We start from the raw sequence: 17,672 nt of genomic DNA, 5'->3' as shown, positions 1-17,672 counted from the left end.
GAAAAAGAAATGGGATGGGATTCGATGTGGTGTCAAAATAATAAAATAACTACGACTCCGCCACTCTACCCACCGATCCACGGAGGCTACATGGTGTTAACTCCTTCTTTTAAAGAAATAATCTTCATAACCATGGTCCGTATCGCTTTGAACCTTAAGATAAGAGTTTTTCTGTTTAATTCTATATTTTCGTACGACATCTTAGTTACAGAAGCTAATTTATATTTGGCAGGCAATCTACACACTAGGTTTTAACCAATAAATGCAACATTTTAGTCCACTATCCAGTTCCTTGATCCAACTCCTCGATTCCCCTACTGAATTCCCTCCGCAATTGTGATCTGCTACTGAAAAAATCCCTGGAAATCATCGTTGCCAGTATACACAAAACCGAGCATAATTTTGTTTTTTGCTTATATTTTTATTATTTTATTATATTTTTTGGAAATATCTCCTTATATGGATTGCTTTCTATTATCTCCACATACTAATAACTGAATTTTACCCATAAACGTAAGGAAAATGGAATAAATGCGAAAAATCTTGAGTTACAGTATACGCGCAATGTTTTTTGCGCATGGGAGTACATACCTAATTATTTCAAATGAAAAGTCCAAATACCAAATTCTATGCTCCTAACCTTCAGAGGTTCCCAGATATCGACATGTTATTATAATAATTACAATCCCCACACTCTTTCCTTTCCATCTCTTTTCTTTTCCTTTTTACTATTTGGTCTAGGAATTAATTCGTGCGGGTGGACAAGAGATGGCGCAACGAACGGAGCGTCCCACAGTTCCGTGTATCCACACATGTGTTGCAAACCCCTGTCATCGCGTATCGTTCGTAGTATAGGGCAGTGGATTAAAGCGTCAACAACACCAGTTTGTAGTTAAGTGAACATGGCGCAATTTGTGCCTGATAAAGTGTTTTTGCGGGGTGTCCTGCTGCATTACTTTAACATGCAGAAAAGTGCGACTGAAAGTCATTGTATTTTGGTGGAAGTGTATGGTGACCATGCTCTAGCTGAGCGAACGTGTCAGAAGTGGTTTGCACGGTTTAGAAGTGGTGATTTCGGCTTGGCAGACCAAGAGCGAGCTGGACAGCCAAAATAATTTCAAGACGAAGAATTGACAGCATTGCTCGAGCAGGATTCGTGTCAAACGCAGGAACAACTTGCAGCAGCATTAGGCGTTGATCAAACAACAGTCTCCAAACGCTTGAAAGTCATGGGAATGATTCAAAAGATGTCACATTGGGTTCCACATGAATTGAAAAACAGAGACGTTGAAAGACGAAAAACCATTTGCGAATTGCTGCTTCAACGACAGAGCAGAAAAAGGTTTCTGCATCGAATTATTACGGGTGATGAGAAGTGGATCCATTACGAGAACCCTAAACGAAAAAAGGCCTGGGTGAAACCAGGTGAACCAGGTCCATCACAACCAAAACGAGATATTCACTGTGCAAAGGTTATGCTGTGCATATGGTGGGATATGAAAGGTGTGGTGTACTATGAGCTGCTGCAACCGGGTGAAACTATGAATGGAGAACGTTATCGACGACAATTAATGCGTTTGAAGCAAGCTCTGGCCAGAACACGACCAGAATGGGAGAACAGACATGATAAACTTATTGTTCAACATGATAACGCTCGCCCACATGTCGCAAAACCGGTCAAAACCTATTTAGAAAAGGTCGGATGGGAAGTTTTACCCCACCCGCCGTATTCACCAGACGTTGCTCCTTCGGACTACTACTTGTTCGATTGCATGAACAACGATTTGATTGGACAGCGGTTTACTTCTTCAGAAGATATCGAAACATGGGTCTCTGACTTGATCGCTTCCAAGGATGAGGACTTCTTTCGCCACGGAATCCGTACATTGCCTGACAGATGGGCGGAAGTGGTGGCTAGCGATGGACAATATTTTTCTTAAGGTATTTATGTATTTTGTGTTTGTACTACAGCTTCAATGTGTGCGTACCAACCGCACGAATTAATTCCTAGACCAAATAAAACGTCAAAAAAACACTGAAACACATGTCAAATTATTTTCAATGAGAAATGCAAATACCAAATTTCAAGTCTCTAACCTCAAAGGATTGAACATATTAATACAATAATTGTAATCCCCACTTAATTTTCTTCTCGCCCTTTTTCTTCCCTTCTGGCCCACATATCAAAAAAACGTTGAAATACGTATCTAATTATTTTAAGTGAGAAGTCCAAATATACCAAATTCCATGTTTCTAACCCTTTAAGTTTCCGAGATATAGGCATATTATTATACTAATTGCAATAATTGCAATTACCACCCCTTCTTTTACTTTCTACATCTTCCCTGCCCCTTCTAATTTAAATATCAAAAAACACTTAAACAAGTATCAAATTATTTTCAATGAGAAACCCAAATACCAAATTTGAAGTATCTAACGTCAAGAATCATCAATATTTTCCACCCCATTTTCCCCCTTCCTCGTCGAATTTCCCGAAGTCCTTCCTTAGTGGTATCCTACGTCACAAAGCCTATAAACTGTCCAAATTTCAAGTTTGTAGCTTAAGCGATTTGGTTTGTACGGTGATCTGTCACTCACTCACTCAGTCACTCAGGACTTTGCACTTTTTATATAGAGAGATTTAAGATGTTATGGGAAAGCCATGGATTTTGTTCTAAGGCCGCCAGTGTCTTAGAAATGTAATAGCTTTGCTATAAACTTTAAGCAATCAACTGACTAATCTGCGTCTATGTATTATGTAAAATACCGCTTATGATATTTATTTTGCTCGTAATAAAAAAAATAGAAATGATGACGAAAATTCAAAGACATCCATGATTTTAGCGTAATGCTGCAGGAGTTCAGATCATTGGATTAATCATAAAAGCCGACTGTATAAGATAGACTACATTAATTTCCAATGTGGCACAAAGAAAATATGCAGCATTACTATGCAGTTTTTCAACGTTTTAACTCATTCTGAAAATATTATCATAGGTCTCACAAACAATCGAATTTTAATCCTAACTTGATTAATATATAACAAAAGGCAGATCTATACAACTACTGACTTGAGATGAAAGTGGCATAGTATGTTTAAAGATATACTAAAGACTAAATGATGGGGTGTGCGCAACAGTGGTCTAACCCCGAAAAATGTAAAAATGAGATTTTGATGTAATCTTTTGTCATTTAAATTGAACTGTCTTCCCACTGAGTTAGATAAAATTCACCTAATAAATTTTATACATATGGATATTTTAGTTCTGGGTCTCAATCTAAGGTCTAAAATATTCAAAACAGGAGTCCGAATCTGAACTTCGAAATTTCGGGTGTGGATCCAGGAACCGGATATCCGGATCCGGATCCAATATCCGAAACTTCCGATCCGGATCCAAGATCCGAAATTCCGGATCCAGGAACTGGATATCCGGATCCGGATCCAAGATCCGAAATTTCGGATCCGGATCCGAGATCCGGGACTTACAGGATCCGGATATCCGAGATCCGGATCAGTCTGGCCATCCCTAGTTCAAATAGAAGAGATTACGCAGAAGATATGTCCAGCTGGCATGTCAATAAGGTGTTGGAAAAAACAGTTACAAAATACATAATTTCCAGGTTAGGTGCAGCTTGGGTAAAAATAATGGAAATTCAGATTTATGTAAATGAAAATTGGCTGTTCAAAGGTTAGAAAAATACCACTGATATGTGGGTAAGATTCTCCAAGGTACACAGGAGATGAAATACCATTGTTATTTATAAGCATATCTCCCAGTTTTATGCTTGGATCTTAATATCCAATAAAATTTAATAGTTAATTTTGGCCACTTCGCCTTACCGATCACAGTCATGAATTGTTACACCCCTTCAATTTTGGCCACCATATTTTTCGTTTTTACCAGTAAAAGTACGATACAAAACAAGAAAAAATCTTCGTAGTTTTTCAGATAAAAGTTCCCTGAAGGCTGAAAAATTTTAAAGCATAGAAAACTCTCACAACCTTGGTCAGAATTCACGGACCTCTTGATACACGCCAGATGCTCTACTAATTGAGCTGTTGAGAGCATGAGCATTTCTATGCTGATGTAGTGATTTTTCTTTTAGGTTCAATCAAGCAATTAATCAACAATATCAAGTGTTTCTAGTGCAAATTCATGCAGTTAAAAAGATTCTCTTGAATTTTCAATACAAAAAAGTTGGTTAGGTTGAGTCAAGAGGAATCACCAAATAAGCATACAAATACGTACGGTCTAACTAACCGAGTTGCTAGAGCGCTTGACACGTAATCAGCAGATCCGTGGTTCGAATCGCGGACGAGGCTATAGAACATTTTTGTATGCTTTTCTTCAAGTATTTAATAACTGATTTCCACAGCATTTCATTTATCGGCCCCCTCTTTTTGTAAACTAAAACTTTTTAAAAATATGGTTTTTTGACTTTTTATACCAAATCCATTGCTTCTGGATTTGGTGTCAAAGCTCGTAGGTAGGTAGGTAAGTTGATATAGGTCACGGTAGAATTTAATCGTGCTTGCTCGTAAATGCAAGTCATACCGCAGGCTAATTCGGTCAAAGAAGGTACCATGCCTGTAAAAAAATGACTTGTCATCTCTACGGGTCACTATTTTGAAAATATATTTTTTTTTTTTTATGGTACCACTCAAGTTGCCAGAAGTAGAAGAAACTTTGCACAATTGCTCCTTATTGTTCAAGACAAAAAGACTTTGTGAAGGATAATATCGCAATCAGGTACACTGTTACGGGCAAAATGCATCAAAGATGTATCCAATCTCCCTCCTATTCCCACACATGTTAGTTACTAAAACCCATAAAGAAAAGAAAGTGATGTTCTATTGCCAGGTGTGAACAGAGTTGGCAAAAGCCATGTTTTTTATTGAAAATAAACAAAAAAAAACCCTGGTTTTTACAGTTCAAACCAGTTTTTTTTTGTTTGTTTTTTTGTTTAAACCAGTGTTCTTGGTTAAAATAGACCCGCATTTTAACAATCTAAACAACATTTTATTAATACATGTAAATGAGGAAGAAGTGGATGTGATGCCAGCTTTCTTTGCATCGTTCGCATTTTAGTTTCTACTCAAATGCCTACAAAGAATTATTACGTTTGCTCTACATATATATTTTCATTGACGTAAATTTGTTCCGCAACATCGATCCAGAATTACTGAAAGTCAAACGAGGTTGTAAAAAAATAGTGTTCAGTTGTGATGTAAAGAAACTTATTAATCTGCATTCACATGTTGGGTATTGCAGTTTTTTTTAATTGTCCTGGATTTGTATTGTAGGGTACTTATTCACATCTTGTATATACTCCAGTATGTTGAATGGAAAATTCCCACTGCATATCCCAATTATATTCTTCCAGTTTCATTTAGGAATAGCTTTGTATGTTTGCTTACTGAAACTGAGAGTAACAAAATTATGGCAGTGTAGGTCTGCGTCTTCCATCCTTAAACAATCCAATTGCTGCCAAACACTTTTGTTGATATTATTGAAATTAAATTTCTTGCTTTTATCTAATATTTAATACCCTATAACTGACCACAGCGAAAGCCCCTTTATAACGAAATATGCTTACAGAGATTCTTCTAGAACCTCATTCTAACGTGCTTTCATTAACTACATTAACCTTTATTGCGTTTTCTTAAAAATAAAATTTCAAACCCTTCATTCCTTGTAAACAATGCATATTAGGACTCCCAGATTCCATACTTAACCCGAAGCTACCTGAACGTCAATTATGTACCAGTAAAATAAACATTAAAATGAAACGAAAATATAATTACAGCATAAGTACTTCATGTTTAATAACTATTTATAATTGTTACAAAAGTTTTAGCGATATACCAACGTGTTTACCAAATTTCAGCTTCATCACAGAACCGCCAGGTTTCCTTCAAAAGTATCCCCCCCCCCAAAAAAACCTAATAAGCAAAAAGTTCTCGTTTCTTCTCCTAAAACCAAACTTAGCTTAAAATGAAGAATTTTTTGTAGTCACAGTTCAGGAAAAATAGCGCAGTAGGCTATTCAAACGATCAATTGCTGCTTGTTGGGGCACGTCCTCCTCCTCGACCTCGGCAATTTCATCGTCATTCTCTTGCACGTTGTCTTCAATCAATATATCTTCTCTTCCAATGGTACAAGCAATATTATGAAATGTTGCACACGCCAGAACCACTTTGGCAGCCTTTTGTGGTGTCATTCTCAAATGATTTAGACAAGGGAACCGTTCCTTCAAAATCCCATAACTATTCTCACCTGTGTGAAAACGTACTTTTTAATACGAACCCTCCAAGACTGTGAAACTCCGGAAAACCCAAAACAAAGAGTACTCTTTAACACAATGAAGAAGCCAAAGACCGGAGGAAGTGAACCAACGCTAAACGAAAAAAGAAGAGAAGAGTAAAGGAGCAATACTCCAAAACCAGCAAACAATCCGGAACCTCTTGGCCCAACTAAAGGCTGAGCGGGGAAAGGAAAGAGAACATTAAAAACACTACGCAAGCTAGTCTACTACGACGCCTTGCGCAACACTACGAAGCCAAAAAAAAATAGGGGTCCCAACTTGGAAAACCCCGAATAACGGCTTCAAAGAATCAGATATGAACTTGGTTGAATACGCCAAAGTACCAACCAATTTCGAAACCAAACACACAAAATATACTTTTAAAACTGAAATTGAAATAAACAGACGAGTCATTGAACACCACAGACAACTAGAACAAACATTTTTTTTAAAAAGGAGGAACTTGCCCTAGAGACGCGCAAGTCTCGCTTTAGCCCACATGATACAAAAAGAGGCAGTCCAGAGAAAAACAAGTAGCTCTGGACTTCCCAAAAAGAAATATTCCAACCACCACAACAACAAGAACGAACCACAACCGAAAAGAATCAAACCACAGAAAGACGGAAACCCCACAACGAAAACCAAGAAGGGAATCGATAGAACACCTTACGAGTTTCTAAAGAACTTCCCAAAAAAAAGCTAACACCAAAGGAACAAGGGTCTCTCTCAGAACCAACAAAACTTCAAAACAGAGTTAAAACTTTACATACCCTACCCAAGCAATACTGAAAAACCACCACCAACAAACCCAACGAAATAACGGCGAAAGAAAAAAAGAGACAAAGGAAAAGCAAGCGGAACCAGAAAACAAACAAAAAATGAAAAGAATCATAATACGCAATCTCTCAAACAAAACTCCAGCCCGAAATTCCGGATCCGGATCCGGATCCGGATCTTACAGGATCCTGATATCCGAGATCCGGATCCGTCTGGCCATCTGTAGTCTCCGGGTTCGTTCAGTCACCGAATCAAACCGAGTCTGGGAAGCGAGACCCAGACCCGGATGACTCAGACAAAAGTCGAGACCCAAGTGGCCCATGTCCCATTCCATCACTGCTTTATGCATAATCGAATAGTTCGATTTCTTAGTAATGCTTTAATTCAACAACACTTTTGGTTGCTTTCTGGATAAGTTTTACTTTACAGTAACGATAAGAGAAGACAATATGGTGACTTTAATGGAAGTGAATGATTATAATAGAATTGGCGGAATGATAATGTTTTAGGAAATGGCAAAGCCCCGAGAAAAATACGGCTACAGTGTTGTCCACCACAAATTTGCGTTGGCGGGATCAAGTCAGGGATGCCTCACACTAGAGGTGAGCGCTCTACCAGTGACCCACCGTATCATCCTCCAAGCGACAAAGATTGAATTGAAATTGGAAGTACTTATCTTACTAAAATCTTATGATCTCAGTCTCTAAGCGTCTACATAGTTGGGAAATGTGGTGGACAAACACCATGCTCGTGGGTTTTCTCGGGGTTCTCCCATTTCCTCCCACTTTCTTCATTCTACCATTTCATTCATTTCTCACAATCACCGTCTCCTTTAGCCTAACCGGCATAGGCGTGGGACGTAAAACTCAAAGATTTCATTTCATTTTCATTTCATAGTTGGGAAAGTGTACAGATTCTTATACGAACAATACTCGAACAAAGAAAGGGCTTGGCAAGTCAAAAGTGGAGAAGAGTAAAACATTTATTTTAGTTTGTCTTTTGATACTAAGTGCACAAAACTGACATGTGTCCTCAAACGAGCACATGCAGCACACAAAGGGACTACAATAAAAAGATACGATTAAAAAAAGATTTTTTGAGACTAAGTACACTTCGAGAAATGAATGTATTTCATTCTTTGTCAATTGCGAGTAATCTTGCGAAGATTAATAAGTTAACTGGTAATGCTTTTGAATATAAATAATCGTGTTTGTGGAAATTTCAGAAATTAATAACATTTTTTTTATTAAAGGTAACAAGCAAGTGTAAACAATCCTTGGTTTAGTTTTATTTATTTATTTAAATATTTTTTCATAATTTCATAAGATTAGTATAGCGATGTAAAGACAAAATAATTCGAAGGTTTATGCTGTCAGCGGTGAGCGGTTTATCCAATCTAATCAGTTCATTTACATGAGTTTTATGGATGCAGTAATAAGACATTGAAACAATATTGTTTCCCCTCAACAACACGTGGAGAGTTGTCATACTGCATTTGCTCGCTTGAAAAACGTATTGTTTGTATTTATCAAATTTGAAACCAAAATTATCCAATATCTCAGTTTCAGAGTTACATAATTATTCTAAATTGTTCATAAATGTTCCTGAGAAACCTTTGAGTGGTTGGTATTTGTTTCCACATATAGTGTGTGACAGAAAGGTGCGAGTGTGTGTGTGTGTGTTTGTTTGGTGTTTAGAGAGAAACTGACAGAACGGTCGTGACCAGTGTCTTCAGAAAAATGTTATCCCTCCCCTCAAGGACAGTGAAACGAATTGGAGGGAGAAACGAAATTGGAGACTTTGAAAGAAAACACATGTTAAAGAAAGCGGGGAGAACTGTGGGTTCGGTAAGCTGAATATGTCCATGTAATATAATACCAAGAATAACAAAAACATTTTCCATAAATTAAGTTGGTTCACAACAATGGTTGGTTTACAAACTTACAACAATGGAAAGAATAAATTGTAGTAAAATTTTCATCTAAAGACTCATAGATCACTTGGCCCTGTAGTAAATGACAGAATTTCTGAGACCTAAAACAAGCAATGACGGGAGAGGCATCCAATTCCTCTACAACAATTAAAAGCTTACAACAATGGAAGGAACAAAATATCGAAAAATAATTACCTTATGAATCATACACTACATCACGGTATACCAAATGCCGAAATTTCAGAATCTTAGAATAAACGATAACGGGAAAAGCATTGGGTTCCATCAACAATCAAAAGCTTACAACAATGGAAAGAACAAAATGCTGTAAAATTTTCGCCTTGAAGTTCATATAATACTTCATTCTGTACTCAGTGATAGAATTTCATTATCGTTGTGCAAACGATAACGGGAAAGGGATCAGATTTCTCCACAACAATTAAAAGGTTACAAAAATGGAAACGAAAATACATAATAAAATGTTCGACTTAATATTCATACATTACTACATTCTTTGCTAAATGCCAGGATTTCAAAGTCCTAGAACAAACAGTAACGCGAGAAGCATTGGATTCCTCTCCAACAATTAAAAGCTTACAACAATGGAAAGAACAAAATTTAAAAAAAAAATGTTAACTTGTGATTCATACATTACATGACACTATACTAAATGCCAGAATTTCAGTGTCCTAGAACAAATGATAACGGGAGAGGCATAGGATTTCTCTGCAACAATTAAAAGCTTGCAATGGAAAGAACAAAATGTCGAAAAATTGTCACCTTGGAACCTATAGATTACATAATGCTTTACTAAATACCAGAGTCCTAGAACAAATAGTAAGGGGAGAGGCATTGAATTCCTCTGCAACAATTAGTTGAACTCAACAATGAACGAGACAACAATTCGAAAATCTGCATGGAACAATTGCTGCGTATAGTCATTATCTTCAAACAGACTGACAGTGAAGAACATAGTTCTGTATTTGTACAAGTTATTAGTCATTTTTCTGAATATTAATTTACATTGAAAAGATAGGGCGATAGCAACGCCATCTCTTATCACAGAAACAAACTTTTTGTGGCTTTAGACCATCCTTAAATGAAGCAGGGGTAATTGTAGGTAAGGTGTAATAAAGTACGTACAGATAAGTACAGATACAATGTTGAAAACAGGTTCATATGTCTTACCCGGGGCAGCCATCTGCAGCAGTTTAGCCGACATAGCAATCGGTAATGTGACTGCTAGACTCCTATTAAAGCAGGGTTACTGCAGACGGTATAAAACGCTCTTTTACAATAAATCACGCGTAGAGTTTCTACGAAAACGTAGTGCAGTACACATGGGTCCATTTTTCTATGGATCTTCTACCTAACAGTAAAAATACACACAAATAAAACGCTATTTTTATAGACAGGTACATTGAACATTTCCTCGAAGCAGATTTTAATTAACCGCTAGTATAGGGGAAATAATTCGAAATGTTGAACCACTTCCGAAACATTTTTATATTTCTCTATAACACAAGAATGACAACTGGAACTATCACAACCAATTAACATGGAAGCGTATCACAACGCGGATAATCATAATAACACACTTATACCATTTTAGTACAATTTATACGAACTAAAATTCTTATTAAAAGAAAATGCTATGTATCACGTGATAAACACATTTGCAGCGAGGATAGCCGATAACACGAATATACAAGGATGGCAAAATATGATACACCCTTGTAGTGTTGCACTCTAAAATTTAGAAAACTCAAAATCTAGTTCAAAACCTCTAATTTCTGGACCAGACTAACTCGAAAACCAGAGAGAATCTTATAATTTCAATGTCATTTTCGAATTCAGTAGCCCCAAATTAGTAAAGTTAAGCTTACCTTATTTCTGTAATATTTTGTTTTCAACAGTGCAATCTACAGAGTCACATTGTGACACAATAAGTGAGTACTGGCCGTCAAGTCCAGAGCTCGTAGCAGATGTTGGAAGACATCAGAAAAGAATGGTTGAATATTCTTAGCCACGTGTTTAGCACTAAATTGAAAGTGAACGTTGACGACGCAGCAGAACATTGTGGATGAGATCAGTTTGCGTTCGTGCACTAGCTAGAAGTGTTAAAAGGATAAGGTAGGCCTATGGTAGACCGAGTAGCAGTTCCACAAAATAGCAAAATAGGTTGTACGGGAAGAATGCTTCGTGCATCAATGTTGGCGACTCGCCTCTAGTTGAAGGTTACTGCATACGAGAGGGCAACGAGGTTTCAGATGAAAGAGGCATATGGATTCACATTTAGATTGCCTCTTCTGATGATCTGCACTTAACAGATCGTACGGGGATATCAACACAGATTACGAGAAATGTCGCACACGGAATGTCACCCAGGACCATCTACAATCGTTTGTTGCACGCAAAATTATGATCAAGATTACAAGACAGACTTTCCATCACTCTATGGCACCGTGTATCTCCCTTCAATGATATCAAAAAAGTGTTACAGGAGAAATAATTTGTGAAATACTAACAAGGGCTGGTTCTGTCTTGGCGCTAGCAATGGTTTTTTGTGCATGTGCTATCGACCAGGTAAGGGAATTTTCGGTAGCAAAGATTAGCGACACACAAGACCAATACCAGGCACGCACAGTAATATGGTGCCAGAAGCCACAGCCACAGCCACATATCTCTCTCTAGTGTTCATATTCGGAACACTGGCTAGTAAAGTGTATATCCAGAACATAGCAAAACCAGTTCTGCTGACGTTTCAGCATCATCAGCAAGGTGCTAGGCTAAGAGAAACGATGATTGAAGCAAGTGAATGATGATGGAATGATACCATAGAAGGAAACAGGAATACCTCGAGTAACCCACGGGAACAATGTTGTCCCCCACAAGCTAACTTGGCCGGGGATCAAACTGGGGACCCCACACGTTAGATATACGCGCTCTACTACTGAGCCATCCTGGCTTCCGCTCTACCACAGTACAATGGCCGCGCCAAAATTCGAACATGAACACTTGAAGTCTACAAATGGAGTGCACACTACATAGTGTACGCTTCGTCAAATTAACTTTTGATCCGCACTTCGTTCCAGCGCCTAATAGTAGTGGAATATGGAACAATGATAACAAAAGAAGGGAGAATTTTGCTTGTTAGAAAAAAATAAACTAATGCTTTTTTTTAAAAAAAAAAATAATAATGCCTTTCCAGTTATATTAAAGATAAATATATCGTACAGACTGCCAATATGAAGCAACCATAAAATGAGTTTCTTTTATATATGCCAACAGCTTCAGCTTTGCCGTACCTGCAAATCTTTGTCATTTCGGATCTTTCACGCGCAGGTTACCAAGAGCGGAGCGTAAATGCAATAACTATATACATATTGTGTTATGTGCACAATAAACTCGTAACAGCATAAAAACCAATAAACTATTGGCGATGTTATACTTCATTGGGCACGCTTACGCGGGAGTATAACCTGACCAGGATATTAGTGCGGTTTTTCGTGGAGGGCGCTAGTGTTGTGTTTACAACAGTTTCTAGGTAAGCGCGGTGGGACAGGGGAACGGAGAGCGTCACTCTGCAGTGTATCCAACGATTTTCAAAAGTTGCAGTTTACATGTTATAAGTAGCCTAATCTGTTTCGCTTAATAAAGAACTCCATAAATTATATAGTTGTTATTGAATGCAGTAATGGTTATTCCTGCAGTAATGCAGATGTATTGTGGATAATGGCATATGCATGGAAATTAACAATTTAAGAACAAGATAGCACACAAGTGAGTTTCTACCGTGTATTAAGCAGATTATATAAAAAAATTGATTACGTTTTATTTGATTTCATTATAAAACAGTAGAAATCTGTAAAACTCAGTAATAAGATGTTAATGACTAAAATATTAATTATGGGTTGGTAGCTTAGATACTTGAGCAATATCTTGTAACTGTAAGTTTAAATCAAGTTAAGGCTCGCGATGCTTGTATTTGTTTTAATGTAGGTCTATCGTTTGACAACTAAATTATTTTCTTGGATTGTAGCCAAGAAAGAATTCCGATACGTTTTCCCTCGAGAACTATGGAAGTTCTCTTCGTTGGTCTATTGGCTAGCGCATGTGTCTTTGTTGTACGTGGTTCTGTGAGAGCCCAACAATTAATTTTACAATCTTTCACTTTCATTAATCATCTGTCTCCTCTAGCATAAAGAGCACAATCATGGGATGTTAAACTAAAGAAATTTCATTTAATTTTTTCGATGAATGTGAACCCTTTGGGGGAAAAGGAAGTGAAGAAGAAATTTTCCTTAATTTTTTAAAGGGCTACGGGATTGGATAACTTGTCTTTCGGGATTGCCTTGTAAAACCTGATTACAATGCATCTTTCTTTTAGGATTATTATCGTAATCCAGCCTTTTGGTAAATGTGAAATAAAAAGTATCGATAAAACATCAGCGTATTTGGTAATGTAAGCATAAATATCATTGGCTCAATACACAATAAATTCACAACTTTTATTTATGAGTATAGAAATTCCCCTTGAACTCCCTCTGAATTTCTTTCAGACCCTAGGTCTCTTATGACAAAGAATTAATTCTACTATCTGTTTTCATACACAATATAATTTTGAAACTTGGGAGCCTAGTGTTGTGTTTGTGTCTAATACATAATCATTTGTCGATTGACTTCAGAAGACTAAGTTTAGCCCGTGAGCATAAGTTGCATATAGTTCAAACATATCAGATGTACGGTCTTGTTTAACAAATCCTTTGTGCACATATGGAATTCAAAGACAAAGACAATCAATCGTCTTTAAACAGCTGTATTTTTACTTCAAGTGTAAGTACTAAAATGTGCTACGTATAGTTCCAAGAGGGGATCCTTATAATAATAATAATAATAATAATAATAATAATAATAATAATAATAATAATAATAAAAACTTACATACCTAACATTGATACTCATCTTCTTCTTCATGATTTGATGTAAGAAGTGGCCGCATGATTTCCGGCCAATTCTTTCATCGCCGGTATCTTTGAGCAATGAGATGGCAGTGGAAGACAAACTTCGTTCTTCTAACTTGATATTTTGAAAAACTTACGCAAGTGGTTTTCTTACTTAAATACATATCTATTCACTCTAATCAATTTCAAAAGTACCATTAACTTTATAATAACATAATGAATGTAAGAGTTACCATGAAAATGTATTTTGTAATTCTTTTTTAATATGAAATTCATTTTTTTCTGAATTTCACGGGAGCTATAAGAAATCAATTGTCAGGCTCCCCACTTTAAATTTTAATCGCTCCTCTACCGCCCCCAATGTAACATTGGGTTTATTTCTTTTAAATAAATTTTTCAAAATATGGTAGAAATACTGGATTTTTAAATTACCAAACCATGCTAAATAATGACAGGTTAGATATCAGAGAAAGTTATCTTTATCTACCATCTTAATTAGGGGCGGATCCAAATCTTCTTCGGAGGCGGTTAGATTATCAGTTTCTCTCTCACCAGTCTTTTGCAGCACATCCGAAAATGATCTCAATGCAAATTTGCTATTGAAGGTACTGTCAATCGATCGATCACATGGTCCAAATTAATAGCAATTTCGAAGACGCCTTATCTCAAAATTACACAATAAAACTTGCTTTAAACAATGAAAGCGCAGTTGTCAAAGTATAACTTTGATTCACAGAGATGAACTTCGAGGTTTTGTTAACAGATGAAGTAGGAATTCCTTACACTCTAATGCTACGAAGTTCTCAGTGTTCCTTTGTACAACACTGAGGTTAGTTTATTCGCAAGTTATTGCCGAATTAATATGGAGGGTGTATGTACTTTTTTGCAGTCCCTTAAAATGTTCTGAAAATAACTTCCATAACTTTTGAAATTGTGTTTGTCTTAACTTGAACATATGCGTGAAGTGGTTTATTATGTACAGGGCAAAAACAACTGTGGTAGATTAATTACAAGTAATCCGGTTAGAAACACTATTGTTTGTATTTTAGTTCCAAAACCAGCCGCCCGCACTTGTTCGCTGGTCAGGTAATAGCACTGATGGTTAGGGCGCTGATGATACTGTTGCAAAGTAACTTAGGAATTTCATTGCAAGTGAAAGCAGTCAACTTGCAAGAGCGTTAGGACACCGAAAGAAGCGTTATTTACAATAATATGGTGCAAAACTTCTTTGGGAGAGAGTATAATTGCTTCTTGTACGGTAGATTAAACAACAATGACACTCTATTTGTGGTAGTACTACCATATTGCGCTAATAATTAAGTTCCTTAGATGTTACTCTTTCTTTGGGAATCTATAGATTTTACCGTAAATTTTCGAAATAGCGTCTCCATATTCTTAACTTGCAGTTACGAAACAAATCCTTGCCCAAGTATAACCATACAAAAATCTTCTAGTATAATAAGAATTTTTAATGAAAATTTAGAGACTGTTTTATGAAAAAAATATAGTATGTATGTTATGTAATGGCTCTCAATGTTCACGGAGAGTGTCGGACATAAGCTCACCGGACATAAACTCACCGGCAGTCTTATATTACAGGGGCGGACAAAAGCTCACCGATAGCAAACATAAGCTCCCTGGAGGGGCTTGTAATAAAATTCACTGAATATTGAAATTTAGGCTTTGGCTACTTCCTAAGCGGAAAATGGAGCTACTATATGACTTATCAGATATAAAAAAATAATGACGTTGGGGAGTTGCGTTGTATTAAACGTGGGCACACCTTGAGGAACTTGTAACAAAATGCCCTGGATATTAAAATCTAGCCTTTGACTACAATTACAAATAAGCCTAACAACTCAATAGAAACTAGAGCTACTAACGTCGTATAGCAGTTATTAGATATCAGAATAAAATAGGAATGTTGCAAGTTTAATGTGTTAAACATGGGCGACAGTAGGCCTAATTTTCGCTCTGGAAATTTGGAACCAAATTTTTTATAGGCCGAACAATTCATCACTGCATTAAAATATTTACATGATAAGGCATGAATACGTACATAATAGAACTTGCTTACTAACAGGATTCGTGATTCTGGTTTGTGACTTTTTTTTCACTTAAAGAAATCTCTCTCTTATTTAATAACACAAAGCTTTTTTTTTTTTTTGGTTCATAAGTTTTTTTGTTCTTAGTAAATAAGAAAGAGATTCATTTGATGAGTATTGGTCTGCAAGTATAATGACAGCCTTAAGACTTGAACTCTGGAACATTTTTAATATTTTATTCTGATGTCTGATAACTCCTATATGGCATTAGTCATATAGCCTACTTTCTATTGAGAAGGTAGGCCTACTAGTAGTCAAAGCCCAGATTTAAATACCCGAAGCATTTTATTACAAGTTCCTCAAAGCCAACCCATGTTTAACACACTAAACCCTGCAACATCCTTATTATTTTATTCTGATATCTTATAACTGATATATTAGTAACTTTATTTTATACTGAATTAGGCCTACTACTAGTCAAAGTCTAGATTTTAATACCTCTTCATACCCATCATACGTTTTTCTAAAGCAAAATGAAATATAACTGAGATACTTTCAACCATAGTGAAAAAAATAATAATAAGATACCCTTTCATCAAAATTTCGTTTACCGATATTTCTGTGCTGCAAAATTTCCTTCACCGAAAGTTTCAGCACAGGGGAAGGGTTTGGATTGCTTTCTTCAGTAAAAGAAGGTAGTATTTTTTGTTTGTCCAAATCTGTCTTCAATTTATATTTTAATATTCAAAATCTACTTCATATTAATATTCAAAGTCTAGTTTTCATTTTTGTCATATTTTCCGTTTGTTGTTTTTCCATTGCTTTTTTAATTTTATTCAGGTTTATTTTCCTTTGCAAATAAATTAGTTAACCTACAAATGTAATTAGTTATCATTATTGTATTCTTTGTTGCGTTAATTATCTTATAATACAATTATCTTATTAGTAGTAAGCTTATGTCCGCGACCCGTTCACGGAAGGAATTACTTGTTCGTAATCGTTTCATAATGGGTAGAGTAATGGGATTATATGAATTAAGAGGAATGTGTAAAATCTTTGATAAATGTGTAGAAATAAATTTTTCACCTGAATTTCACTTTTAACCAGCTGTCAAAAATGCAAAGTGTACGGTAGTCTGCATATTACGGTCCCTCACACAGACCAAGTGCAAAGAAATACGGTAGCTTTGAAAGGAATTTGTGTATTTAGAATCAAAACTGGAAAATTAGGACTATCTATCTACGAATCAACATTTGCAGCTGTAACTGTAGCCAAGGGTATTAAATAATCTAAGTGTTTATTATTCTATGGTAAAGCTCAACATTTTAATCCATATCTCATTAAAGTTTGTAATTTACGTGCAAATAGCTGCATTACCAATAGTCTAATTATCACAATTAAGCTACGTAGATCATGTAATATTTTAAGCACAAACTTCTTTATGGCATTATTAAAGAAATTATTTGGTTGCTTTCCCTGCACTATTTTAAATTCCATTGCATACACAGATAACATAATATAAATACGTTTATTATTTCCGTAACATTTATAGATTCCACTTATAAAATCACTAATTTGTATATTATCAAGTAAATTATCATAAGATCAGTTCACAAATATATTCATAAATATATTTGAATACAAAAA

At 36.1% G+C, this 17,672-nt stretch overlaps 1 protein-coding gene across 9 annotated transcripts in view; it reads right to left on the bottom strand.

The window, feature by feature from the left end:
• Positions 1-17,672, bottom strand: part of sky (GTPase-activating protein skywalker) — a 493,757-nt gene that overhangs the window by 163,813 nt on the left and 312,272 nt on the right. The window lies entirely within an intron of this gene.

The sequence above is a fragment of the Thermobia domestica genome, chromosome 8, assembly GCF_964235325.1.
Source record: "Thermobia domestica chromosome 8, izTheDome1.hap1.1, whole genome shotgun sequence".
NCBI lineage: Eukaryota > Metazoa > Arthropoda > Insecta > Zygentoma > Lepismatidae > Thermobia > Thermobia domestica.
Note: the sequence above shows the minus strand (reverse complement) of the source record. Positions and strands in the feature narration are given on the sequence as shown.